Below are 10,204 nucleotides of genomic sequence, written 5' to 3' on the forward strand. Positions count from 1 at the left end.
CCCCGGTTCTGGTTTTGTGTGAAAGGGAAAAAGAACATACCTCTGTCCACTCTATCCATCCCATAATCTCCATGCATAATCTCTAACTCCATGCATAATCTCCGTGCCTAATGAGAGAAGGACCATTGATGTGGATGTCTTTTAGGTTGGTTGGTTGGTTGGCAACCTTCAAAACAGCCTTCGGGTGCCATCACCGCATCCTGTGACAAGGAGTTACACAGATTAACAACATGTTGGGTCAGCATGGAAGCAAGAAACAGGAATGCTGGACTGGATGGTCCTTGAGGCTTGATCCAGCAGGGCACTTCTGATGCTCTCCTAACACCGTCCTGAGTAGTCGGAGGATTCTCTGAAATACAGTTGAAAAATCACTGCCCTACGCGCCCCACTGTTGGCTCACTGGCGCACCATGTTCCCCCCTGCCCACCTGTGTCCACTCCAAACCTACAGCTGCACCTGTGCAGGAGCAGGTGTAGTCTTGACGGATGCTTCCCTTCTTCCGGCAGCCTCCCCTCTGCCAGCCGCTCAGCCACTTAACCAAATCGCACGCCGATTCATTGGGTTGGGGTTAATCAACATTCATTCATGTTTCCAAGTTTAAATGGAGCATTTGTTTAATTATGTGCAAGAAGCAATACATTCTGGCCATTATCTAAATCACTATTTTATTTCCTGGATGTGGTTTCATAATGCCCGGCTTTCACACTCCAGCCTCTGCATCATTAGCAGAGAAGAGTTAATGAATATAAAAGCATAAAGGCTAATTACACTTTAATTTACAATCATGATCTCATTTTGGGACTCGAGGAAATCTGTTTTTGAAAAACAGCTTTTCAAAAAAAAAAAAATGGGAGGGGGGCAGCTTTGAATGGCCTGGTGAGCTTGGATTTCTTCTCTGGTGGACTCCCCCAGATCAGGAAGACAGGGGATGGATGGGGGGTGAGTAATGGAGACTTAGACCCCTGAAATGGAGGGCCTGTACTGCAATTGCAGAATACTTATTTTGATGGCACAAAAGTCCCAGGTCCAAATCTGCTGGCAAAAGACCTCTGTGTTTGAATTGTGTCGGCAACCCTGTGCAGAAGAGAGAGACCAAAAAGACCACACCTCCCTTATGAGGAAAGGCTACAGCATTTGGGGCTCTCCAAAGGTGGTTAAGTGGGACACACACACACACACACACACACACCATTGAGATATATAAAATTGCATCAGATGGATAGAGGGATGTTCTTTTCCTTCTCACACAACACCAGAACCAGGGGACATCCCCTAAAATGGAGTATCCGGAGAGTTAGAGCAGACAAAAGAAAATATTTCTTAACCCAACATGCAATTAGTCTGTGGAACTCCTTGCCCCATGATGGGGATGCGCAACGTCCTGGTTTTAGGAGTCCCTGAATGCCAGGTGGTTGCAACAGGATGCAGGTACCTTGTGGTCTTGTGTGCTCCTTGAGGCATCTGGTGGGCCACTGTGAGTTGCAGGACGATGGAGGACTAGGTGGGCCTTTGGCCTGATCCAGCAGGGCTCTTCTTATGTAGATGGGTCTGTGGCCTGACTTGATTCCAAACAACCCCAAAGATATTCACTGAGTCCCTTCCTTTTAGTGGCTCTGCTTTCCCTAGCTTTTAACAGGATAATAGCACACACCTGTTTCTTGCAGAGCTCAGTGGCAGAGCCTATTCACTGTAGACAGAAGGGCCCAGACAGGAATAAAGAAGACAAGTGAGGAAGACTGTTTTCTGAAACCCTGGAGAGCCTCTGCAAGTCATCAGAGACAATTCTCAGCTGGCTGGACCTGCTCTGGATAAGGTAGGTTCATACGATCTTTTCTTTTTAGAAAAATATTTTGTTTTTAGAGCTGTGCTGGATCAGGCCAAAGGCCCTTGTAGTTCAGCTTCCTGGATGTGACCCACCAGATGCATCGGAGAACACACAAGACCACAGGAGGCTTGCATCCTGGTGCCCTCCCTTGCATCTGGCATTCTGAGGTAGCCTTCCTCTAGAACCAGGAGGTGGCATATGCCCATTATGGTTCGCAACCTGTCATGGACTTTTCCTCCATCCGACTGTCCAATCCCGCTTTGCAAGGCATGTAGGCCAGGCGCCATCACCACACCATGTGGCAAGGAGTTCCACAGATTAATGACACTTTGGTACAGAAATATATTTTCTTGTGTCGGGAGAGCTCTAACTCTCCCGACACTGAGTTTTAGCGGATGTCCCCTGGTTCTGGTGTCGTTCGAGAGAGAAAAGGACATGCAAATGAGCCAACATCAGGCATGAAACATCTGTCCTGTTCCTGCTGCCATCGCAAGTGCGTCAGTTGGAATCTGTTCACACATTCACTAGTCATGCTGTTTGTCAGTGCTTGAGAGAGAGAGAGAGAAAAAAAATCAACATGCTGACTTCTGCTGGATCAGACCAAAAGTCTATCTGGTCCAGAATCTTATTTTCCAGCCCGATTCCTGCTAGATGCCCACAAGGAGATCATGAAGGCAACAGTTCCTCATATGCTGTGGCAGCTGGTATTCAGAGGTATACACAGAGGTTCCACTTAACCAGTGTGGCCAACCAGCCATTATTGTCCAAAGGTTCAAAGAGTGTGCGTACGCCCAAACATTTGTTTTAATTTGTTTAACCCATTTCTGCCCAGCCCACAAGTGTACACATTTGATCCCTGTGGTGGAAATGCAGTGTAGATGCAGGTAGAAATGGCTTCAATCAAATGTAATTTGATTTTAAGTGGTCTTTTTTTTAATAAGCAAGTATGTTTCCTCCCAAAATTAAATTCCTCTGTCGAGGTGAGCGTTGGCCTCTAGATGGCATGAACGAGCTATTTTGGAGCCCGTGCAATAATTCCAAAAACCTTGGGGGGGGGGGCGCCCCACAGGAAAGAAAGGGAGAGGAAACCATATTGGGTACCTAGAGCTAAGTCCAGAGGGGCGTGTGTGTGTACATGCCTGCACGTCTTGATGCATCTTGAAGTCATTGTTGGTTGCTTCCTGCTGTTTCGGTGGCTGGTTGGCAACCTTCAGTCTCGAAAGACTATGGTATAAGCCTACAGCCCCCCGTATTCCCAGGCGGTCTCCCATCCAAGTACTAACCAGGCCTGACTCTGCTTAGCTTCCGAGATCATGGTATAAGCCTACAGCCCCCCGTATTCCCAGGCGGTCTCCCATCCAAGTACTAACCAGGCCTGACTCTGCTTAGCTTCCGAGATCATGGTATAAGCCTACAGCACCCGGTATCCCCAGGCGGTCTCCCATCCAAGTACTAACCAGGCCTGACCCTGCTTAGCTTCCGAGATCATGGTCTAAGCCTACAGCACCCGGCATTCCCAGGCGGTCTCCCATCCAAGTACTAACCAGGCCTGACCCTGCTTAGCTTCCAAGATCAGATGAGATCAGGTATGTGCAGGGTCTGCTAAGCCTTCAGCATCAGTGAACCACCAAAGGCATAGAGTGTACCCCAGTAATCTGTGGAACTCCTTGCCATAGGATGTGGGGATGGTTACTAAAGGGCTAGATGCCCGGAAATGGAGATTGGACAGATGGCTGAAGGAAAAGTCCATCAGAGGTCACAAGCCATGGCAGCCTCCTGGTTTTAAATGCTGGCTGTCTAGAACGCCAGATGCAAGGGAGGGCACCAGGACGCAGGTGTCTTGTTGACTTGTATGCACCATGAGGCATCTGGTGGGCCACAGGAAGATGGACTAGATGGGTCTTTGACCTGATCCCACAGGGATCATATTCTGCACAAGGGTGAAATAAACACAGCCTCGGTTGAACAGGGCCAGAGCACAACTGCGATGTGGTTGTGAGAATTGTGTGCATGCTCCTGCTGTCAAAAACGACCACTGTGAACTTGGGTTGTACCCAACAGTTGCTGAAAATCAACAAAGCCACAACAGTCTCTTTAAATTTTATTTTTCCTACCTGTTCTAGTTTTTCTTTTTTTTAAATGGCACAAATGCGTACCCTTCCCCTTCCAGTGGCTGGTGCCGAAAGAGTCCCAGCCGCCATCTGCCTGGCTGCAATTTTAAGAGCTCAGCACTTGCGGCGGCCTCAGGAGACTCCGCTAGGCGCACTTTGCAAGCATGTCTCCTTGTGACGAATGTGCTGAGGTCAGGTACGGAAGGCCGGTGCGCTCCCTGGGGTCCCAAACTTCTGGGAGCTGAACTGCTCTTTCTGCCCTGTCCTTGTTTTTTTTTTCTCTTCTTTTAACAAGTTTATTTTTAGTTTCAAAACCCTCCATGAAGACAAAAGTGCAGCGCTTAACAGCAGCCAAACATTTAGAATTCATTTCGTTGCCTGAGATTTAGTTTGCAAAATTTGAAACCCATCAGAGCCGCAGCAGAAAAGTTTTTGAAAAGCCGAATAGCCAAACACCAGGTTCCCAAACCTTTTTAGCACTGGGACCCACTTTTTAAAATAACACTGTCTCGGGACACACCTAGCTTTATGAGTCTTTAAAAAAAAAGATCTAAAAAGAAATAATATTTATTTGCCAAAAAAAATAAAAAAAAATTGATCCATTTCTTGTAATGAGGCAGCCCTAATGAATAGCCTTCAAGGCTTGTGGGTCTTAGAACACAATCCTATCTAAATTTTCAGTGCTGATGCAGCCCTGCCAATGGGGCATGAACTGCATCCTGTATTGGGGGGGGGCATAGATCCTCAAGGTAAGGGAATGTTTGTTCCCTTATCTCAGGGCTGCACTGTAGCTGCATCAGCGCTGGAAAGTTGGATAGGATTGGGTCCTTAGTTCTGTGAGCCAACCTTCACCTGTTCCTACTACCTGTCATTAACAGACTTGGGGGGGGGGGGAATAAAAAAGACCAGTGTGATCTCCCTAGAAGATGTATACAAGCTTGCAATCTGCCAGGGCTGAGCTCTTCCAAGGGCAGTTGGCAGCAATTTGATTTTTGAATAGCCTTTGAATTGTGAAATGCTTTAAACTGCGAAATAGATTTTTGAATTGCGAAATGCTGGCACATGCAATATCTTTGTATACGCTGCAAAAGCAGCCAGTGGGGTTGTGCTCCTGTGTTGTGCCCTCCTGTATGTTGAAGGCCTTTCTGAGAAGACTGATAATTCATTTGTTCTTGATATGTATGTACTGTACTGCCCTTCTTCCAGGTCAGCGAGGGGTGATGTGTATGGCTCTATCCCCTCCTGATCTTCTCTCAACAACCCTGTGAGGAGGTCAGGTTGAGAGATGGAGACTGACCCAAGGTCACCCAGTACAGAGCCTGGATGGTCTCATGACTTAGACCTGGAAGATCTAGGTTTAAATCCCTGCTCAGTCACAGGGATTTCTGGGTGACCTTGGGCCAGTGGCCATCTCTCAGCCTCACCTCCACACAGGGTTGTTGAGAGATCAAAGGAGGGAAGGAACCATGTACACCTCTCTGAGCTCCTTGGAGGCAGGGCAGGACAAAAATGTGAAAAGGGAGGAATACTTCATGCTTGAGTGAAAGTCTGGTGCTCTGTGGTTGGAAAGCCCCACCTGGGCTGCATTTCCAGGCTGCCTGGTCACTTAATCTGCCAACTCCAAGGGCCTGATCTGTCCCACCAGCCCAGATATTGCTCTGCAAGCAGAATTTTCTTCTCTGTCCAAGCTGTTTCTCTTGGTTGTGAGGACACTTGTCCAAGTTCAGGTGGACAGCCAACCAACTCCCCCAGAATCTGAACTGTAGACCCCCCCCCCCGAGAACTCTGCACGTGCCCTGTGACAGTCTTATGGCTTCAGCCTGAGCTAAATGCTGGAGATCACAGGCTCTGACTGTACCCCGTACTTGTCTTTTGATGGTGTTCTTTTTGCCTGTGTCTCCGCATCATTAGGGGAAGTCTCCTCGCCTCCCCTGAAGAGCCCGGAGACAGTTTTGTCATGCAGTCTTGTCACTCGATGATGGGGGCCATGTCATTAATGAACACGTCAAGCAGCCCCAAGTATTTGTGCGGGCTAATTGAAAGCACTTGCAGTTGGGAATTAATTGTGGCTTAAGATAGCATTGGGGGTTAGAGATGGAGAAAGAATGGCATCTTGTCCACACTATATAAATAATATATGTAATTTATAAATGTGGATTTATAAATGTGAGTTATATACGACCCACACGTGAATTTATTTTGCGTTCTGCACAAATATAGTAGAAATGTATAGAGAAGCTCTTTACACTCTCACCTAACACCAGAACCAGGGAACATCCACTAAAATTGAGTGTTGGGAGAGTTAGGACAGACAAAAGAAAATATTTCTTTACTCAGCGTGTGGTTGGTCTGTGGAACTCCTTGACAGGATGTGGTGATGGCGTCTGGCCTGGACGCCTTTAAAAGGGGATTGGACAAGTTTCTGGAGGAAAAATCCATTACGGGTTACAAGCCATGATGTGTACGTGCAACCTCCTCATTTTAGAAACGGGCTATGTCAGATGCAAGGGAGGGCACCAGGATGCAGGTCTCTTGTTGTCTGGTGTGCTCCCTGGGGCATTTGGTGGGTCTCTGTGAGATACAGGAAGCTGGACTAGATGGGCCTATGGCCTGATCCAGTGGGGCTGTTCTTATGTTCTTAACTACAATTCCCAGGAAGCCTTGCAGGTCTCTTGTGATCTGGTGTGCTCCCTGGGGCATTTGGTGGGCCGCTGTGAGATACAGGAAGCTGGACTAGATGGGCCTGTGGCCTGATCCAGTGGGGCTGTTCTTATGTTCTTATGTATTTTTCAGGTCTAATAGAAGTGTCACCCCAACAGCTAATTTAAGTGCCTAAAGGAGCAGTGAAACCCCTTCCCAGCCATCTCCTCCAGCGTGAGGTCAAGTAAGGACCCACCTGTTGGACCCTGGCATTAAATAGCTGCGCTGGCATGCCTTCACCTTTGGGGCCATCATGGAGCAGGCCAAGCTTCCCCCTTAGTTAATCAACCAAAACTCATACAATTAATTGACAAAGATTTATTTTGTTGTGTGGTAGCCCTCAACATGGCACCCAAATGTATATGCACAGAGGATGGCTCTGTCTGTGGTTAGTCAGCAGGAGTGCTGTCCAGTCTATAGCTCTGTACCAGCTCCCATATAGGCTGTAGAGTGGACTTCTCAGAAACCCTTTAGTGGCTTTCACTGTTGAATCACAAGAGTGGCTGTATATTCTGCTGCAATGGGGATGGTTTGGTGTGGCTCTGACCATGTCCTGGTCTTTGATTGTGCCATGTATAATATCCGCATGCCTATCAGTTCCTAGTAGATTGGAGCACCTTGGGCAATCCCAAACCTTGGTTTAATTTAGGTCATGTCCAGCTACTCTTATTTCCAAATCCCTGTTCTCATTTCTGGTTTGGGTTTTCCGTCATGATTAGTCTTTAGCTTGATTGAGGTGTGTTTTGGTTACGGTCTGTGTTTTCTGTTCTTGCTGCTGCATTTCAAAAGATTTTAATGTGTGGTAGTTGTTGTTGTCATGGTCAAATTTGTGTGTGTAATATCTTAGCCAGGAGTCAAGTTTTGGAATCTCGTTGAGTTTGTTTTCAGTGCATAAACGGTGGTACAAATGTTTGACCAGTGGTTTTAATTCACAGTATTTAAAAGATTTCTATATCAGTCCAGGGCCTCCGAGAGAGAGAAGATTGCAGGGGGTACATCATACCTGGGCTGATGAGGATGAGGTTAAAAAGGGGTCCTGGGAGCCCAAAAGCCTGAGAGCCAAATCCACTTTTGAAGGGAGAATGGAAGGGTCCTAAAAGAAACTTTGTACCCCTTGATAAAATTCCTGTATACTGCTTTTCCCGTGCTTAAAGAGGTGTACAGTGGTTATAGAATATATTCAACATAAAAATATATGTCTGTCCTGTGGGCCAACTTGTGCTTGCTGGTCATGTCCAGAAAGTGTTTTGAGATAGGAGGAGGCTGCAGCCTTCCCGCATCTCAGAAAGCTTGTGGGAGAGTTAGAACAGACAAAAGAAAATATTTCTTTATTTAGCGTGTGGTTGGTCTGTGGAACTCCTTGCCACAGGATGTGGTGACGGCATCTGGCCTGGATGCCTTTAAAAGGGGATTGGACAAGTTTCTGGAGGAAAAATCCATTATGGGGTACAAGCCATGATGTGTATGCGCAACCTCCTGATTTTAGAAATGGGCTATGTCAGATGCAAGGGAGGGCACCAGGATGAGGTCTCTTGTTATCTGGTGTGCTCCTCGGGGCATTTGGTGGGCTGCTGTGAGATCCAGGAAGCTGGACTAGATGGGCCTATGGCCTGATCCAGTGGGCCTGTTCTTATGATGCATCTAACAGCCCAATCCTATGCCTGTCTACTCAGAAGTAAGTCCCATGAGAGTCAATGGGGATTACTCCCAGGTAAGTGGGGATAGGATTGGGCGGTAAGGCTGCAATCCTATGCACACTTTCCTGAGAGCAAGCCCCACTGAAGACATCAGGACTTACTTCTGAGTAGACAAGCATAGGATTGCGCTCCAAGTCGCACTTCCGGTTTTCGGAAAACCAGAACACGCTCTGGCCGCTTCTGTAGGGTACAGGTTGGCCGATTTGTGGGTTTCGTTATACACTAATTTCATAGGGGGGTTCTGGATCCTGTGGCCTGACTGGCATTAAAAAAAAGTGACCCGCAGACACCTGCGTGGCATCAGAGGGCAGCTTCTGCCTGGTGCATGGGGAGGAAAAATGCGCTGGCTGGTTTTGTCCCTGCAAACACACGCATTAGCCATCATGCTCCATATTGTCTTGGAATGTTTTGAGCTAATCTGAACTGAGCCTATCCCAGATTGTTGCCCCCCCACTCCCCCGCATTTACGCACTGGGCCGCGCTGAGGCCATCTTGAAGTCCGTTCACCAGCTTTTCAATTTTTCATTGCGGCTCCTGGTAACCAAACCTCCACTTGCTGCTTCCCCGAGGCGAACCCACCCGGCCTGCTGTCCGTCCTTTGAAACATTAATAATTCCTGCGCCAGCCTGCTCGACGCGGCCCCTTCCCATTGGCTGACGCCGGGCCGAGCAGCCGCGGAAATTCATTAGGAGCCCTGATGATCACAAGCCATGCAGAAAAAACCACCTGCATCGCCAGGCTGTCGGAAAGAAGGGCATGCAACATGGACCAGCTGCTCAGGGAGACACAAGAAACGGACAGATCCGTTGCTCGTCTGCGCTCTGGGCCCGTGAAACAATGTCCGCTGCCCGGAGATGGCATGCTTGCTGTGTGTTTGTGTAGGGCTACGTCCTGGTGGTGGCTGGTTCGGTGTGAGCCTTTGTGCGATCTCTAGGAAGGGCGATGCTTGGTTTCAGCATCGCTGGCTGAAAGTGATAAGCAATGGTTGGGGGGGGATCTTGAGGACCCCTTGGATAAGGCTCTGTCCACAGAGAGAGAAGCCTTTTCTATTGGCAGGTCACTCACAGCCAGGCCTCTGTGGAACCTGAAAACATAAGAAGAGCCCTGCCTGATCAGGCCCATCTAGTCCAGCTTCCTGTATCTCACAGTGGATGCCTCAGGGAGTGCACAAGACCCCAAGAGACCTGCATCCTGGTGTCCTCCCTTTGCACCTGGCATTTTGAGGTAGCTTATTTCTAACACCAGGAGGCTGAATACAGTCATAATGGCCTGTAACCTGTGATGGACACTTTCTCCAGAAATCTGTCCAATCTCCTTTTAAAGGCATCTAGGCCAGACGCCATCCCCACATCCTGTGGCAAGGGGTTCCACAGATAAATGACATGCTGGGCAAAGAGACATGACCTTTGGCAATGGGGCAAGCCATCTTTTAGGTATCCTAGTGTTTAAAAACTTCTTCTAGAGCTGCAACCTAGTGAGGTCTAGCTTGGGCTAGCTGACTGCAAGGCAGCTGCAGCAATGGGTTGTTGTCTCTGTTTCCCATTTGCACTGGGATTGCAGGGGCTGGCTGCAGCCCACCTTGGGAGCCGGTGAACATCGCTGGAGACTACTATTGTGCTTAGTGGAAACCACCACCTCTTTCCCTTTGAGTTGGATGCAGCCTCTGTGACCCGAGAAACTCAGTGACCTGCCTGACTCCCGTGTGGACGGCAAAGAAGCCAGCCACAAATCGGATATGACAGGCGGAGCGCAGGCTGGCTTGGTAACCAGCTGTCTAATCTTCCTGGGCCAAGCGTAGCTGGGGAAGAGGGCAGCACCCACCTGAGGCCAGGCTTCCTGGGTGGGTGGGTGGGGGGGGGAATGAGCTGGCA

At 48.5% G+C, this 10,204-nt stretch overlaps 1 pseudogene; it reads right to left on the reverse strand.

Moving 5' to 3' along the window:
- Positions 1 to 3,320: 3,320 nt before the first annotated feature.
- LOC136635720 (5S ribosomal RNA) lies at positions 3,321 to 3,440 on the reverse strand (annotated as a pseudogene).
- Between the last annotated feature and the right edge of the window lie 6,764 nt (positions 3,441 to 10,204).

The sequence above is a fragment of the Tiliqua scincoides genome, chromosome 16 (genome assembly GCF_035046505.1).
Source record: "Tiliqua scincoides isolate rTilSci1 chromosome 16, rTilSci1.hap2, whole genome shotgun sequence".
NCBI classification, from domain to species: Eukaryota; Metazoa; Chordata; class Lepidosauria; order Squamata; family Scincidae; genus Tiliqua; species Tiliqua scincoides.